This window comes from Pempheris klunzingeri, chromosome 13, assembly GCF_042242105.1.
Source record: "Pempheris klunzingeri isolate RE-2024b chromosome 13, fPemKlu1.hap1, whole genome shotgun sequence".
Taxonomy (NCBI): Eukaryota; Metazoa; Chordata; class Actinopteri; order Acropomatiformes; family Pempheridae; genus Pempheris; species Pempheris klunzingeri.
The window spans coordinates 12,519,507-12,533,537 of NC_092024.1; positions in this window are offsets into that span (position 1 = coordinate 12,519,507).

Consider the following 14,031-nt stretch of genomic DNA (forward strand, 5'->3'; position numbering starts at 1 on the left):
ACCTCAGTTTCCATCAATACCTGACCCATGTATATATCAGTCTACTAATTGATTATCTTATAAAGCTGCTGCTTATGATGACACATTAGTAAATGCTCATATTGGTATATGTACCTTTCTGCTCCTGAAAATTTTATGTTGTGTTTAAAGTCACTCTATAAAATGATCCACATGCTACCTTCAGTGTGTTGTAGGAAATACTCCAATTACACATGAATGTTGGGCAGCAACTAACTATTGATCAGTATTGACGAATCTACAGATTGTTGTTCCTCTCTCTATAAAATGTCAGAAAATAGTGAAAATGATCCTCACAACTTCTTAGACTGAAAATACCTTACCTCACAAATAAAAATCACAGTTTCATGTAAAAACAGGCTTTATCTGTAATCATGCTCTGATCTACATGTGCCCATATTGGGTCCATATTCCAGGACCAAAAATGACTCTGTGGTGTCTCTGACTGAAGCTGATGGCTGTTACCATTCACCCACTGTAAGTGATGTTTATACATTAACTGGTGGTTTTTTTTTTTTTGGTTTTTTTTTTTTTTAAATCAGTCCAAGTGCATCACATTATGTTAAAATGTCATTTTGAAGTGGGCCACTAACAGCTACAACTAGGCTTTAAATGACTCTGGATGGGCAGTCAAGAGGAAAGCTTGTGCCTGAGTGTGTGTGCGTGTGTGTACATGCCTGAATCTCATACAAGTTCTTTGCTTAAAATACACACAATACAGGTGATGTCTACCTGTCAATACACAATTTCCTATTCAAAGCTGACAGTATGATATTGGTAGCAGCCAGAAAAACGGTATTCCGCAACATTTTACAGCCAAGAAACAAGCGTCAAACAGAGAATAATGATGTGCAATTCAATAATATGTGCAAATTCTGCTAAAACTGTTTCTGCACTGCATAATAAAAACAGACTCATTTTATAAACAGCTTACTGATGCATTTGAGTACGCGCACACTTTCACCTCTTTGCCAACTGTGCGAAACACCTGCTATTCTCTTACTTTGATGACTTGCTGTCATGTAGCACCTATTGAAAGACTGGGAAAGCTAATGTTACAGCTAATGTGCTTTAATCACAAGGGGCAGACAGTGCAGGGAGTTTTATTCTCTCGCTCTACCTCTCTCTCAAATATTTTTTTCTGTCTGTTACTAACAATATTCAAATCTCCTGCGCTGAAAGCTGAACACACCTTGTAGCTCCTATAATCTGAGCTGTTGTAGCATTTTATGTCATCTAAGAAATGATTGAGAATAAAACCAGGGCTGAGTCGCACCACAAACGCAGACCCACTTTGACTCTGGAGTGGTCTCTACAAACTGGCTGGACATTTTCAAACCATCTCATAGCTCAGTCTGCCCTTATTGCCAAATGACTCGGTGAACCGTGAAATGCAATCCATGAGAGAGAAATTTAATTTCCAGATAACAAGAGGACAGAAGGAGCCCCACATCGAGTTTCTGTCTGTGGATATCAAATCAAGTTGCTTCATTTGAATACGACAAGCATGCACAATGGAAAGACAGGAGCTCAATGAAGAGCATCATTATTCTTCCCGGATAGACCTTCACCACACTGACCGCAACAAGTAACACAATGGATTTTTAGGTTTAAATTAACACTGTGGCCTTATATTTACCGGCTGTTTCATGCAGTTAAGAAAAATCATCATTGCCAGTTTTGAAGCTCTTTCCACTCAGCCTCATGCACAGCAGCAAAACCGATGTCTGCACGCACCCACACAGAGGTTGTTTAAAACCTCAACATTTGTTTCAGAACATTTGCCAAAATCCTGCTTGTTAATGGTCCCACATACATACATACCAACATTTTATAACCATTTCTTGTATTTCATGTCACCCTTGTTGCGTGAGCACAGAGGATCATTTTGCCCCAATTTTAAAAAGGAACTACTGATTACTGGTGGAATTCGTCGGTTTCTCTCATTACATTTGGAAACATGGGAAAAGCCAAAATGTGGATTATTTCTACAATTTATTTCCTTTTAGTTTTAAAGAGTACCTACAGGTGTACTGAACAAATACTACAAAGTGATTTATGGAGCATCATTTGTTGTTATTTAGAGCGGCCCAGGCTTTGTTTTTTAGACTTTTCTCTAATAACTGAAGCACAGGGCAGATTCTCCTCAAAGGTATTCAAATGAAACAATGTGAGAGAGGAAAGTGTGTTTGAGTTAGTCGTCACTTACAGACAAATTAACTGTGTACCGAGAGGTCAGGAGACAGCAGCGCTTTGTTTTAAGGGGACACAAGCCCAAAAGGTTTTGAGCCGCTCATTTAGATCAGCGCCTTCCAACCTTTAAGGCTTGTCAGTGTCAATTTGTGATCCCTCATTGCAGGTTATGACCTTATTGCAGACATGAGTTGAGTGCAGGCCAACTAAAGGAGTTGTTTTCCATCAAGGACTGGTTCTGAAGAGCTGAAACTAGCCAGTTTTTCCACAAGAAAATGTGCATCTTTAGAAACAACACATAAAAATGAACACGACTTTTTGTGCAAATCAACTCATGTCCCCTTAGATTCCTCTCACCCAGTATTTTACTGGACAAACAAGCCAAAATTAGCAAAAAGTTACAAAAATCTAAGATAATTGCGTACACCGTGTATATATATCTTCTGATTCTTAATTTTCCCTCCTGGGACCCCTCTTTTTTTGACAGAATCAAATAACATCTAACATATTCACACACAAATCCACCTTAAGAATAATTTTGTGTCTGGATGTCACCCCCCCTCTCTCCTCTCTCTCATCCTGATGTCACATTAACTGCCTTGTTTCCTCTGTATCTGAACATAGAGGAGGAGGAGGAGGAGGAAGGGGAGGAAGAGGAGGCTTCGCTGGCCGGCTGTCACACACCGGTTGAGAAGAAGAAGAGGAGGAAGGACATGGTGTCGGGCTGTCACCATGAGGGGAAAAAGCCTCGAGGCAGGAGCTCTGGGGAACCTGAGCTGGTGGGAGGCTTCAGAGAGCTCATCAAGTCCACTTTTCCTGGAGCAGATCAGCAGCTCCAACAGTCCAACAACACCACAAGCCATCCTCCACCTCTAACACCCCCACCCTCACCCCACCTCCCCCCTCACCTCCACGCAGGTTCAGGCAGCAGCAGTTCCTAACAACACACCCACATCCACTCATAGATCTGGATTATTTTAAGCAGGAGAAAAAAAAATTGGTTATTAAAAGCGCAGCGTTATGCATGTATTGTAATGAGGCTGTGTGGAAGCGGACTCGCCTACTGGGGCTTGGAGTTGGCCATGGTGGTGGACGGTGTTAATCTGACAGCATGCCGTAGCAGGAGTGTAGGCTGTGATATGAGAAGTAGGGGGAGAAAAAAAAGCTCCTCAGCGAGGAAACGAGTCTAAAACATCCGCGATCAATCGGAGGTTTGGAGCGGAGCTGCTCGGTAATATCAATATCATTAGGAGCTCGTGTTACAGCCGAGTTGTTAGGAGCAGGCTACCCACCGATCCTATCATCTCCAACTGTGACGGGAATTACAGCCGCGATTCATCATTACCTTGTGCGTCCCGTCGGAAATAGAGATCCCAGTTTTACAAAAAAAAAAAAAAAAGAAAAAAAAAAAACACAGAATCCAGTCCGTCCTCTTTCTGGTGGTCAGAAAGGGGCTGTCGACCTGGGGAGCGATCCGCGGACCGAGCAGCCCACAGTAGCTGGAGACATGGTGAACAAATCGGTGAGCGGTGACCTACTTCCGAAGTGGCATGCTGGAGATAATATTCATGCGCTGCCTGCATTCACATTCGCCGTTGCACCGGGACATCCCTCTCCAACGCGAAATCACGGTCATGTTGCTGTGATATTCCTGCAGGGACTAAACTGTGTCCGCAATCTTCTGTGGGGAATTTTTTCCCCCCCACACTTCACGTTTTTTTCTTTTTCTTTTAATCTCTAAGAGAAATATGCACGTGTTATTCCCCCCCCCCGCAACATGTCCTGTCATTTTATTACAGGAAAACATAGCTCTATTTTAAGCCACTAATGTCCACAGCAAAAATACCTCATTGGAAATTAGCAAACTTCCACCGATCTGAGATTAGTTCTTCAAAAATAAGGTGTGATCATCTGAGAAATGGCGAGGGAAGGTGTGCCACTAAAATAAGCTTAAAACATAGAGAAACTAGGTAGAAATGAGTTATAGTATTAATACACAGACAGCTGAATACATACTATAGGAAAAGTAGGTCCTATAATAGTGCCAAACTCATCACTGACTGTTTCAACATTGTTATTGTAGAAGCAAACACTATTGAATAGGCATATATGAAATAGATACACAGTGTTGTTCCTATACAGAGGCCCAGCAACATAAACATCATTAAGATCACTGATATCTCACTAATAACCCTCTTGATTAGGCTCATTGACTGTATCCTCTTCTCTTAATAAGGAAATAAAGGAACATTATCACTACATACAAGAAAACTATGGTTCCTGGAATACGGTGACATAAATTAAAGACAAACATAAACTCCCTGTGTATAAAGCACACTGTGTACCTATGTGTGCCATAATTTAAATCCCTAAAGGAGAATTACAGGGATTTTTTTTTTGTCAGATTAATGAAAGCAGAAAATAGAAACCTGTCTCTCTTAACTAGGCTCATTTACTGTATCCTCTTCTCTTAATAAGAAAAAGAATCAATAAACTGTGATGAATAACACACACAGCTGACTACAAATGCCACATGCTAGAAACCTATTGGTCCTGTTGGAATACTATCGTAAGGTATCACTATAAAATCAATTTTAATTCACTATATTGAAATCCATATTGAAATATTGTAGAAATAATCTAACATGCTCTAAGATCATTATGAACTCACTGTGTGTGCGGCACACTTAAGCCCCAACATGTGCAGTTAACAGTAACATAAACATTATGAAGCTTACAGCTATAAATGACATTTATCAGTAACAATACTGATAATAAATTCACCAATTTTAAGTATTTTTAAGCACACAAGGGACATTTTCACCGATTCCAGCATCTTAAATGTGAAATGTTTTTTTCTTGTCTTCTGTTACATTAAACTGAATATCACTGGTGTGTTAGTTTGACAAAATATGACATTTGAAGAATCCTTTTAAGTTCATAGATTAATCAGTAAAGACAATGATTAGCTGGAGCCAAGAATAAACACGATAAAAAAGTATCATTAGAAAACATATGATCACTGTGCACGAAAGTCCCTAATGAGTATTACACCCATAATATAAATCCCTAAAGGAATATTCCAGTGATTTTTCTGTCAGATTAATGACAGCAGAAAATAGAGGTATGCATCCCTCTTAATTAGTCTCATTAACTGTATCCTCTGCTCTTAATGATACTTGGAATCTAATAATGATGATGAGTGATCAGCCGCTGCTCACCCTTTATTACCCTACTTCTTGGGGAAACACAGATAACATCGGCCAATTACAGGATGATACACAGAAAATACTGATGGCCACTCAGCTGCTGGGCTCACTCAGTGGATGTTCAATTACAGGAAAGCTTCAATTTATGTAGCAGCAGGTTCATTTCCTTAACATCAAACTGATTGGAAAGCCTCTAAGTTATCAAGTTTGCATGTAGCCAGAATCAAGCTTAATTGGGATAAATGCTGACTGTCCTCATCAATATCAGCTTTGCAGTGCGTAATTAACAGCTGTAAACAAGCTGAGTGCGTTGAGTTAATGAGGCGTGAGCATCGGGGGGAATCTGAGGAGATATAGATTGCTGAGAGCTGACCTGCACTGTGATAAACACACTGCAGAGAGAGGCACGACACCGACCAGGACCACCAAACGCTTCCTACATGCAGGGAGCAATCACTCACTGCCTCACTCCCTCACTACTGGTGGTGATGATACAGGCATACACATCTAAATGTCTAAAAATGAGAAGCACATACTAATCAAAATATCAAAAAAGTAAATGAGATCTGAAAAAAAATAAAGAAAGTTAATTTGACAATCATGCCTTTCATCTTTATAGTAACTTATTTTCTAATCTTGTCATTTTAAGTCACAATGCCATTAAAACTCTGCAAACAGCTACAACTGCATATTTGAAATGTGATTTTTGAAAATGGCACATACTGTCAAAACACTTCCAACAACACTTCCACAGAACATTTATCTTGTGCACATCACAAGCCCTTACGAGATATTTTATACTCCTTCATTCTCCATTAAACCTGCAATAAATAACAACATGGACGTTGATATGGTGAATGTGTTAACAAAGAGCTGCTTATTTACACATCCAGCAGACATGTCATGGCATTAGCATTCATTTGGAGTCATGTTTCTGGTCACCTGCCAAGTAGGAGACCTTAATTTCCTTTGTTTTAGCTCTGTTTTTGGTCTCCACCAACTCCTGAGGGAAACATCTGGCTCCTCAGCCCGCTACTGCTAACTTTGTCTTGGCAGGAGGTGTGCAGCTGCCTGCTGAGGACAAAAAAAGATGCTACAAGGGAGGGAGGGAGAGAAAGAGAGAGAGAGAGAGAGAGAGCATAAACAGTAAAGTTTGGAAAATTAAAGGAAGTGAAAGACGCTCTGAAGCTCTACAGAGCTGAAGGGAACTACAGAGTCGAGTGACGGTTATCTGTACTGTGGGTTTACATTAGACTCAGTCATTTTATCCTTTGTTACTATAGAAACATTGATTATAGCTGCTGTAAAGACTGGGTTAAAAGGCACATTGATGATTTTAGGTGTTTTGATCATTTCCTACAGTGGGTGTAATCCAAGCACTCAGTGTGAATACTTGATGAAAATCTGAATTTCAACACACCAACTGAGGCAAGCCGAGCTGTATTTTTCGGTCTTCATTTCCAAAAATAATTTCTAATCTAGCTACTACCGATAAAGACAGGTGTAAAAACATTCAGAAACCATGAAGAATTGACACTGTGGGGGGCAAAATATGTGGGTAGTAACACAGAGCGCCGAGATATCAGATAAACATGCTCAATAAAAAAAAAACATTTTGTCAGAACGGTTACTGCGAGATCACAGATAAATAAGGTCAAGGACCCCCCACATGCACCTCGACAGGGATCAAGTAGATCAGGATAATCAAAATTTACAGGATTAACTGATAGGAGGAGAGGTCATGTATTGAGCAGAGAAACTGTTACTCATGTCTGGAAAATATAAACCTTGCTGTCCTTGAGCAAGACTTGTAATGTGATTTTAAACTCAATGGTATTTCTTAAGACCAGACCACTTTCACTTCAGATATCTCCAAACTGATCAACATTTGGCCTTGTACCCCCATTCCACAAGATCTTGCCCCAGAAAGTCTCATCTTAGGACATATTTACTGAGGATGATGAATTTTTCACTTTGCAGGTGTAGAGATAGCATCGGGCAGAGTGAAATAACACTGTAATGCTTTATTGATCCCTTTCTCCACTTGCCCCTGCCTGAAAAGTCAGAACTCAGATTCTGCTTCAGAGACTACCCGCCCTCGAGCTGCCGGAGCGTCAGTGCACTAAAAAGTTTACAAAAATATCTATAGTCTGTGCTTAGACAGAAAGATTTTTTTATATAAACAAAGTTTGCAAACTCTTCCTTTCACATGTAAAAAGAATATCAGTAGCTACAATGTTAAGTCTGCTCTGTGGATGTAAGAGATGTCTGGAGCACAGTGCTGTTTAGATTTGGACACTTGAACGCCAAGCATATTGTGTATCCAGCATGTTGTACCCATGAGCTCATGAGTTCCATTTACAGCCAGCATATGTAATCTTTTTTTAAATAACTCTTTCTTATTTTTTACAAATTAAAAGTTGATTTCATAAAAAAACAACATTTGCTGCTACTGCATTATCTGGTCTGGCATGACCAGTAGCATATGGTGGCTAAAACTAACCAAACAACACTATAAACTATATTTCTAAAATTACGAAATGATGTGACAATGTGAAATGGGTCTCTCATGTACTCATGAACTTAAAAGAAAATTATCAGCTCATTGTTTAGCTGTCCGTCTTATAAATTTACTGTTTTGGTAAAAAGATAAAAACAAAAACAAAACAAAAAACAGCAAAAAAAGCTCTAAAGACCAACTATGCACAATGATCAGCACCAAACAGCAGACAGACCAGCAACTAGCCAGAGAAAACAGTGGAGCATTTAGCAGCTGAAGAGCCAGGTAATTCCCTCAGGAATTGGTAGGGACCAAAAACAGAGCTAAAAGAGAGTAAGTACTGGACTTGCATTCACCAGTTGGCCAGAAACACAACTCCAGATCAATGTTAATGTTACTCTGTACAAATCAACAAAAGTCTAATAAGCAACTGTTTGCTAACACGCTTTCCATATCAGCTTAACATGTTTTGATGAATCAATGTTATGTTCATAACTTGTTCCAGGAAATGTAGTCCATTAAGTCCTATAAAGAAAAGCAGCATCACACCCAGTGAAAATGGAACGGAAGTACTTATGAATGCTGAGAGTTCACTGCCACAATACAGCAGGAGAGGAAGTGAAGCGACTACAGACTGACATAGTGGAACATGTTTTCGATGTGATGATTCATACAGTATAAACGTTGTCAGGTGAAGTCATTCAGGAGGCCTGATCCATTCTAACCATGGCAGCAACCCGTCATTGGTTGGATACTGTTAAGTGCACGTTAAGCAAGCTTTTCTGGAGAGTGTGTGTGAAGTATTTTGCATCATGAATGGGTGGTAGCAACAAAATGATATACGAATGGTTGGTTTGTGTGATTACAACGTATTCATGCAAGATATTGTTTGTGTGAGTTAAGACACTTTTCAAAGAGAGAATAATGAAAGATAAAAACTGAAACATGATCATTTCTTTTAGAAAGAGAATACAGAAAAATACAATTGTGGAAATTTAGCACTCAAACAAAACTGATGAAAAGATCATAAAACTACATGTGAAAAATTATAGGACATAACAGGACACATTTAAGGTTTGAAACAGCAACAGAGGCACTGATGGTGCCAAAGTAGGTGAAAGTCAATATTCTAAACATCTGACTTTTGTAGACTTAACATAGCAGTGTGCATGTATGATAGTACGTAACCAGCCAAACAGTTGGAAACCATTTGTTTGCTACACAACAGAACAGGTAGTGAGCTGGTATTTCTCAGCTTCAGCATGTAGCCTACAGATGTAGAGATGACAGTTCAGCACTACAGAGCAGATACAGGACAGGAAGTGTAATTATCTGCTTCTACTGTTCCTCTTCAAAGAGACAGAGCAAGATGCCAGACAGCCTGACTGGTGAAGGAGGGAGGGAGAGAGGGAAAAAAAAAAAAAGAGCAGAGAGCCAGATAGAGAGAGAGATAGCGATGAAGACTGAATTCAAAAAGATCGAAGCAAAGCACCAGAGAGGAGTGGGATAGCGGAGAGGGAATCTCACACCTCACATCTCATCGAGCAGGAGAAAAGTCAAACTTAGTAGAAATCAGAGGGGCAATTTCTCACATTCACCCTCCTGCTTTTCTTAGCTTGACAGCTCCTCAGAGATACAGACGCTTGACACAGACTTTCTGAGAGAACAGGCAAGAACAAGGGAGAAGAGAAATTAGGAGAATGTGAGAGAGACAGCGACAGGGTGGAGGGGGGGGGTAAAAGACAAGAGAGTGATGGATTGAGATAGCACAGAGAATGGAGACAGAGAGATTGTCATCATCATCATGAACAATGACTCTCTGATGGAGGAGGCCTTTCGCTGGATTTTCAACCCCGCTGAGGAAGGAGGGAGCGAGGAGGGGGTGGCCGCCCGCCTGCCCACCTGCCAGGGCCTCAGTCATGCTTTTAGCATCTGCCAAACTGAAAGACGCTTGGTGCCATGTTCACTGAAGGAGCCTGACGTTTGTCAGTCACAGTGAGGGCTTCTGTTCTGTTTGGCCTCAGCCAAACAGGGCTTAATGTCCTCCCCCCACCCCAACACACACACACACACACTCCCACCCCATGTAAACAATCCCAGTGTGTGTGAGAAGTGAGCGAGATCTCGGCTCTGAAAGCTCCACATCCACTGCAGCTGTGGGCCGGCCAACAGCTGACGCCGGGCTGTGGGTCTCTGCTCTCTTTCTGCTTCTTTCCCCACCCGCCCCGCCTCCTCTTCTTCTATGTTTCCATGAAACAGACCTGTAATTTTCACAGCTGTGTCTCTGGCATTGTGCCAGGGTGAGTCAGGGAAAGAGAGACTGAGAGGGAGAGAGAGAGAGAGAGAGAGGGGCTGGCTAATGGCTTTTAGAGGAGTACAGGCTACAACACAGCTTTGCTAATCCTGAGACACTGAAGATTTAAACCAGAAATATTCAAACAGCTGGACAAGATTAAGATCCAACTGCAAAACTCATTACTGTTATAAAACATTGAAGTACAAAGTCCTATAAATTATGTGGTAGCCACTAAAGATAATTCAGGTTTACAACTAGGGGCTTATTTTCATAAATTTGGCCATAGGACCGCACTACTTTGAGGTAAAACTGAAAACAAGTGCACCTAAAATTACAGGAGTAATCTCAAATTGCAGGAAATCTGCTTTCACGCACAACTAAGGAAGTACAGTAGGCCAAAGTTGAACACAAAGCTCAGCCTGTAAACTGTGATGCATGTTTACAGCGACAGTTTGGGTCGTCTTTTTGCTGTTTGTCTTAGTTTTCTCTTCAAAATAAGATAGAGAAGAAGAGTAATCTGACCACTGGTGATTGTTGCTCTGCTGGACCTCTTTTTAGCAATGTTGCCATATTCCCAGATCTCAGCCAAGGCTGGATTCCCTGCAGGGAACTCTTCAGGGTTATAGGAGAACAGGGTTATGGTTAGGGTTAGGGTTCAACTGGTTTGGGATAACTATGCTGAAAATTTGTACAGAAAAATGCATCCTTAAAATAAACTAGATTAAAGCCCTGTGTAAATGTGTAAATCCAGTTTTAAAACTTTCATTCAAGGGTGTGTGTTTGGTTTCAGAAGTGAGGAAACACTAGGAAGTAAGAAATAGATGTACATTATATGAGAACATTAAGATTGAGAGGTGAAGTGCATCTTTCAGTTTTGTGTTTATATGTTGCATCTTTCTGAATGAATGTGGGAGGAATGGGTGTTCATTGTAGTTCATTTTTTGCCGCTGGGCCCCCTAACAGGTGAATCCAGCCACAATCTCAGCAAATAGTTTGATGAGTGCAGTTATTTTAACCAATATAAGTGATGGCCATAATTACAAGACCTGAGTTTTTAGAAACCTGAATTAACATGTAAAACGTGATTAGCAAGAGAACCCGAACCATTAGGCACAATCCACAGCTACAACATTTCATCATGCTGTAACTATTTTATAAATCACCTAAAAACACCATCAGCTTGGACTTATGAGATTCTCTGCATCTAAAATACATCCGTCGCCCAGTGATTTACAGCTCAGCACTACGTGGCCATGCAAACCTTGCCCAAATGAAGTGATTTACTATGGCTGGCTTAAGTATCACAAACTGAAAGCAATATATTAAAAAGTTCTTTTATTCTTTTTTTAAAAAAAGGACCTCGGGTAGCTCGTACTGAATGGCCTAAAAACATCAAGCCCAATGAGCTGTCTGGGCTCCTGTTAGATAATATTTAACGTCTCTCTGAATGACTATGACAAGTGTTTTGGAACAAGGGAGTGTGTCAGTGTACTTTTCCGATGCAACCTGATGAACAATAAAAGGCATTCATACTGTGACTGGGGGCTACTGTTTTCACTTACAGAAAACACATGTACTAAAATATATTTGTATGGATTTAATTTGAACCACACAATGAAATGAACAATAATAATACGTTGACAGTATGAACAATAATATCCTAGTTTTAGCTCTGTTGCTAACACCCGTTCGGTTTAATTCTGTTCTCTGCTGCTCTTTCTTCTGAGCACATGAGGCCTGTGTCTGAGCAGGAAGTATTTGTCTCCTTTGGGACAGCAGGGAGGACAGTGTGTTTGGGTGACAGGAGGCACATACCCCCTCTCTTCCTCCTCCTCCTCCTCTCTATGGCCACAACAGAACACTTCTTCAGAAATAATGGGATTATGTCCAGGATTGATATCCAGCTTTATGGCTCACGTGTGGCCACTGCACCTCTATTCAGCATGCTGCTATGACAGGCCTGTCAAAGTAGGCTGTGGAGAACTGACTAGACGCAAATCTACCACGACCTCCAGAACTGAAGCTCTATTGTCAGGCTTTTCTGTCCAAAAGAGGCTTTACAAACTCCATTATACTGAAGAACTCACTGGGCAACTTGTATGTCATGCATTATGACCCCGATGTCATGTCAAAGCCTGTACTTTCCAAAGGCCTTTTACAGCAGGAGATGATCAGCTTTTCACAGATTAGATTGTTTTTAATCCAAATACGGCTGCAGCTCATTATTTCCATTAGCAATTAATCTCATGATCATTTCCTTGATTAAACAATAAATCATGTCGTTAAGAAAATATCAGAAAAAGTAAAAAAAAAAAAAAAAGTCCATAAGAAGTTCCCGGAGCCCAAGCTAAAGTCTTTAGATTGCGTCTCAGTGTGAGGGAAGGGGGGGGGGGGGGGGGGGGACTGAAGCACTGTGATTGATTTGCAGCCTTTAACAGCTCTAACAGACAAACGCTTCAACACTTCATTGAAATCAAAATACGGATATGAGGCAAACACACACTGCGACTACCGTTCTTTCACTATGGATCAGCGTGAAACCTGTATCCAATTTCTAGACTGCACGCTATACAAGAGAAACAACAACAGCACTATTGAGACCACAATCTTAAGCAGAAAAACACGTCTAAACGCTGAGGGTAATCACCCAAAACAGCTCATCTGCAATATTCCAGTTGGCCGCAGTTCTTGAGACTGAGCAGAAACTGCAGACACTGCTACTGTTAGAGGTCTAAAGCTGCTGAAATGACAGAGGGTTTCTAACATAGATGATCACATATCCCTGCGGCCGATCAGAGGACCCTACATACACACAGGGAATCCCTGTCAGGTAAATTAATACTTTACACACTAATGTACTGGTAAAAAAAAAAAAAGTGCAGTGCAAATGTTCTGCTGAATTTGTCCTCTAATACATTATATTTGGATACACTGGATGCACCACTTGTACTTTCTGTACTTCTGTTTTTGTGACTTTAACATTAACATATTTGTGCTCTTTACTTTCTGATGATAGTGTTGTATGAGGTGTGGCTTGGACATCAGTTATGACAACTCCCACCTTTATCCTTTAAAAAGGGTTTCCACATCTTGGTCTGCAAAGAAACTATCGATATCAGTCAAATACTGTGGACAAGATTTTCCCCTGGAATATAAGTATTAAGTAGCATAAAATGGAAACACTGAAGTACAAGTATTTCAAAATTGTACTTGTGCAAATTAACTTACAGTCCAACAGCGCAAAAGCCACAGATATTCAGCTTAATATCACAGAAAACCATCAAATATCCACATTTGCATTGAATGCAGTGAATTCTTGGTTTGTTTGCTTTACAAAAATGACATAAACGATTAGTCGATTGTCCCAAATTGTTGCTGATTCGGTTAACGAACAGACTGATCGGCTACACATGCAGCTCTGGATCCAGAAGAAATAACCAGTAAAATAGGAGCAGGACCTTTCCGTGGTCCGCTGCAGACTAAACATTTCTGCGGTGACTTTTGCATAAACCATCTTCCATCTCCTTGACTGTAACAGCGAACCTCCAAACACAAACTTGACTCCAGCAGGAGCTCCATGTGTGACATTTTCTGCGATCACGGGCTGGAGTCTGAGTCGAGGCTCCGCTCGCCCTTTAAGCGTCAAAAGACGACCGTGCCACCTGCACGAGAGAAGTAACGCAGATCTCCAAAAAGTTTGAGTAGGAAAAGAAAGGATCAGTTGATCCGTCGCTGACACATTATTCCGACCCCGAGCTTGTCTCGTGGCTCGATCACGTCCTGCCTGACACTTTCAGTTTAGCCCGAGAGGCGAT